Here is a 5,143-nt window from a genome sequence, read left to right as displayed (position 1 = left end):
ACCACATACATGGATACTTTCCTTATGAAATTTTAAGCCAATAAAATTTCAACACAAATGTTAGAAAATGGTGTCAGTTCCTCCTAACATAAAAATACAAGCAAGCAAAATACATACTAACACATTTTACAGCAAAAAGAATGAGTATTAAATTCCTTTTTAAAACTCAAGCAGGAGAAATGAAGCTAAATATTTCCATAAGAAGATACAACTTTACCTGAGCCAGCTGCTGAATGACTGAGTTAAAGTCTTCATTTCCCAACTTCGGGGTCCAGGGAAATAGCCCAGATACAGTCGAGTTACTAGCGGGCCTGTGGGCATTTCCATTAGTAATGGAGCTATCCGTGAACACTAACAAACCTTTCCTAGAAAAATCAAAGTTGGCTGAACAATCTGAGGGTATATGGTTGAGCTGTTGGAGAGAAAAAAAAAGAATCATCAACAGAAATCTATAGAAAAAAATGTATCTATTTGTTAAATATTATATTTTGACCATTACATGGATAATTTACACATTCATTATACACATGGGAAAGAAATAAGGTAAAGATACATCAATCTGTGTATTCACAAGGCTAGAATTTTTTTTAATTTAGTATTATACAAAATGTGTAACGGCTTAACATTTGTTCTTGTTTCCTGCCTTCTACCACTACTCGAAGTTAACAGCATGTACACTGACATCCCATTACACTTCACATATACAGATGCATCCAGTCATATAAGGTGTAAGGCAGTAAACCCTCTTGCATTTATCTGTACATTTCCATGTGGGGAGCCACAAACGATCCATAGGTAGTATATGATGATAATAATAACTGTACTTACGTGCTTGCTATGAATAAGTATTGTACCAGAATGATTACAGGTATTACCATTTAATTCTTACAACAGTCCAATGAGATATCATTATCCCATCTTGTAAGCATAAAAACTGAGGCACACAGGGGTTAAGTAACTTACTCAAGATTAGTAGTAAGTGAATCACAGAGTCAGTTAAACACTGGTAGAAAGAGAAGAATCATGTAATTACAGTGGACATAATTTAAAATATCACTGGCTGATACAACTGCCAAAACAGTGGAATAAAGGTAATATTAAGAATAAATGTCAATGGTGAAAGCCCATCTCTACTAAAAATATAAAAGTTAGCTGAGCATGGTGGCGGGCACCTGTAGTCACAGCTACTCTGGAGGCTGAGGCAGGAGAATCGCTTGAACATGGGAGGTAGAGGTTGCAGAGCCAAGATCGCACCACTGCGCTCCAGCCTGGTTGACAAAGTAAGACTCCATCTCAAAAAGAAAAAAAGAAAAAAGAAATAGGCCTCAGATTAAGGAGAAAGGACTGAGAGGTAATTACAGGTTTGATCAGTTGTGAAAGAGTGAGATCACTCAGGGTGATCTAGATCTAGATATTCTCTAACATTTATTTCTAGATGGTTTTTAGTCTTGTGTGTTAAGTTTAGGTCTGTGATCCATTTTGAGTTACTTTTTGTTAAGGGTATGAGGTTTCTGTCAAGTCATTTTGCTTTCTTCCTCTTTTTCTCTTTTCTTTTCTTTGCATATGGATGTTCTATTATTTCATCATCACTTGGTGGAAAAACTATCCTTTCTCCATTGAATTGCCTGTGCTCCTTTTTTTTAAGGCAGGGTCTCACTCTGTCACCTAAACTGGAATGTGGTGGTGTGATCACAGCTCACTGCCCCAGTCTCCTTGGCTGAGGCGACCCTCCTGTCTTAGCCTCCCAAGTAGCTGGGACCACAGACAGGCATATGCCACCATGCCTGGGTGATTTTTTTTTTTTTTTGTAATAGAGTCCCCTGTGTTGCTTGGGCTGATCTTGAACTCCTAGGCTCAAGCAGTCCTCTTGCCTGGGCCTCCCAAAGTTCTGGGATTACAGGCATGAGCCACCACGCCTGACCACTTCTTTGTTAACAATAAGTCAACGACCATATTTTTATCAGTCTATTTCTAGGCTATCTTTCCTGCTCCATTGATCTGTCATGTATCTGTCTTTTCACTAATATTATGTTGTATTGATTACTGTAGTTTATAGTAAGTCATGAAAACAGTCTGACTGTTCTTCTAGGTCTTTTGCCTTTTCATATAAAATTTTGAATCAGTTTGTTCGTATTTACAAAATAGCTTGCCAGGATTCTAATTGGAATGTTGAACTTACAGATGGGAAAAATGGACACTTTAATAGTATTGAGTCTTCCAATCTATGAACATTAAGTATTTCTCCACTTATTTGGATCTTTGATTTATTTGATCAGAGTTTTGTAGTTTTTGGTATATAGAGTCTGTACATATTTTGTTGGATTTATACCTATTTTATTTTTTATTGTAATTTTTTAAAATTTCAAATTCTAATTGTTCATTGATGGTCTATAGGAAAGCAACTCACTCTTGTATATTAACTTTGTATTCTGCAACCTGTGGAACTCCCTTATTAGTTATAGGAGTTTGATGTTTTTTATAAATTCCTTAGGATTTTCTATATACATAATGTGTCTTCTATAAATAAGGACAGTTGTATTTATTCCTTTTTTATCTGTATGGCTTTTATTTACTTTTCTTGCCTATTGCCCTGACTAGAACTTCCAGGACTATGTTGAGTAAGAGTGGCGAGAGTGGTACTTGCATTTTAACAAAAATAATGGAATTAGTCTGCTTATAGAATTATAGGCATCATTGAACCTCAACTAAATATGTAAATAGAAGATGACTAGTTATCATTTTACTATTTTTATCTCTGAGGAAGAATTTGGGTGACAAATTTCTGTGCCTTTTTTTTTTTTGGTAAGAGCATTTCTGAAATTATACCAAACAAGCAGCCATATACTGTAGCAAATCATAAGGCCAACCCCAGTTTTATAGATGGTTGTCCAAGTTTCTGAAAACTATAATGTGATCAGTATTTTGACATTAAAACCATATATTTTGCCTCTGGTTCTCAATTTTCTCAATTTCTTCATCTATAGAATGAGTGTATCAATACTTAGATGTTCCAAATCTATTCTAGCTTCACCCAACTTATTTTATAATTGTTTTAGCTCTGAAATTCTATAATTATTACATCAAATTGGACTAGATACTGAATATATTAATAATTGCATTGTTTAATAGAGGGAATTTTAACATCTTTGTATATTTCAGAATCATCCCTGTGAATTAAGATTGCTTTAATTTTTGCTATGCAAAGATACTAATTAGTGGAGTGTTACGGTTTCTATGGCCTAGTAATGTTTACTAGGTGAAATAAAAACATACTTCTTTTCTGTGCCCTAAATTCCAATTTAAAAGGATAAGAGAAAAAAACAAGATTTTTATAAACTTGCTGGACATTTTAGCTAAGATTTTGATTTGAAAGTATATTTTAATAGAAAATAGTAATGCAATATTGTTGTGTCACAGAGTCTTAAATAGGAGGGTTCATAAATGAGGTAACTTGTTTTTCTGGACTTATGGCCCATTGGGGAAAGACAGATTGTTTTTACTACTTAGAATGTTTTCATGCCTTTTTGTGCTGTATCAGGAATATAACAACAGCTATATTTTGCCAGCACATTATGGGCAGGGGCCCTATAGAAAAAGACAAGGGATCTTGGTCAGTAAGTTTCCTGACCAAGCTGCTGAACCAAAGCCAAAGAAAGTTTTTAAACATCTGCAAGCTTTTTTGTTAGTACTGATGGGGCAGTTTGCCTATTTTTCTCTCTCAGATTTATGATTATTTTATTATTTTACTGTAGTTATTTTAAGACCATTTTTTATTAGGCTAGAAAGAGAACTGTAAGTGAATGTATGATACTTTACTAATGGGGAAAAGGTGAGAATAATAGCTCAACTGGAAACAAGAAAGCTAAAATTGTGGTAGCACTTCCTCCTGGTATTTAGCTTAGGCTTAAGCAGAGTTGTCTGAAAGTTAACAGGAAAAGAAACTACTTGTGAAGTGTTAAAACCACAACCTAAGAGAAATTTTTTTTATCATATCATATTATACTGTATTAAGAACTACTTGTCACAGTTAACCTGATTTAGTAGTATTCAATAAATATACTTTCCCTCAAACCTCAGGTAAAAACAAACAAAAAACACTGGATCCCAGCATCAGTAGCTGGTTTGTTTCTTTTTCATTCTCCTGGAGCCAAGTGTGTAACAATAGTAGTGCCGTGCCATCTTTCTATTAGGCAAAGAATGACGGTTAAGCTTTCCATTCCTCACAAAAGAACTATACTCTAAAGTTAAAATTCATATTAATTATTTGAAACTCTGAACTTACTTTCTCACTCAGACAAACCCTTAAGCCAACCCACAAAAGCTGATTTTAACTGTGTAGGGTTGCTGAACTATAAAGCTGGAAGCAGAAATGAAGTTTAGATTCTACTCTAGCAATATTTCTATGAAAAAAAAACCTAAAAGTAAATTTTAACTGAGAATTTCAACAGCACTCTCTCCCTCCCTATTCTGATGACTGACTCCTGTCTTCCCTAAGGGTACATTGGTAGGAAAGTTCCTAACAAGAGGCTGGAATGGGGTGGAAATTCTGAGTGGGGCCTAGAATTGGAAAAGAATGGCAGGGAGCCTTTTGAGGGTTTCTGAAAGTCTTTGATTTTAACAATGCAAAGGGCAGATATAAGGAGGACAATTACTATGCTCTAGAAGTTACAGAAGTTTAATTATAAGCTTGTCCCTATTAATCATTAATATATGACAGAGGGCCAGGTACAGTGGTTCATGTCTATAATCCTGGCACTTCAGGAGGCAGAGGCAGGAGGATCACTTGAGGCCAGGAGTTTGAGACCAGCCTGAATAACATAGCAAGACTCCATCTCTACAAAAATAAAAACAAATTAGCTGGATGTGGTGGCATGCACCTGTAGTCCCAGCTACTGGGGAGGTTGAGGTGGGAGGATCACTTGAGCCCAGGACTTTGAGGCAGCAATGCATTGTGATTGAGCTTGGGCAACAGAGCGAGACCCCTTCTCTTAAAAATAAAATTAAAAAAAAGCTGTGCACAGTGGCTCACGCCTGTCATCCTAGCACTTTGGGAGGCCAAGGCAGGGCAGATTGCCTGAGCTCAGGAGTTCAAGACCAGCCTGAGCAACACGGTGAAACCCCATCTCTACTAAAATACAAAAAA

General features: G+C 35.9%; 1 long non-coding RNA gene across 1 annotated transcript in view; it reads left to right on the top strand.

Annotated features, from left to right (window-relative positions):
* Positions 1 to 279: 279 nt before the first annotated feature.
* The window catches only part of LOC108281720, a 13,925-nt gene continuing 9,061 nt past the window's right edge, over positions 280 to 5,143 (top strand). The window contains exon 1 of the long non-coding RNA XR_001816087.2: positions 280 to 414. This is a non-coding gene — a long non-coding RNA (uncharacterized LOC108281720). The remainder of the gene's footprint in view (positions 415 to 5,143) is intronic.

This window comes from Cebus imitator, unplaced genomic scaffold (genome assembly GCF_001604975.1).
Source record: "Cebus imitator isolate Cc_AM_T3 unplaced genomic scaffold, Cebus_imitator-1.0 Scaffold231, whole genome shotgun sequence".
Lineage (NCBI taxonomy): Eukaryota > Metazoa > Chordata > Mammalia > Primates > Cebidae > Cebus > Cebus imitator.
This window is presented reverse-complemented; position numbering and strand designations above follow the sequence as displayed.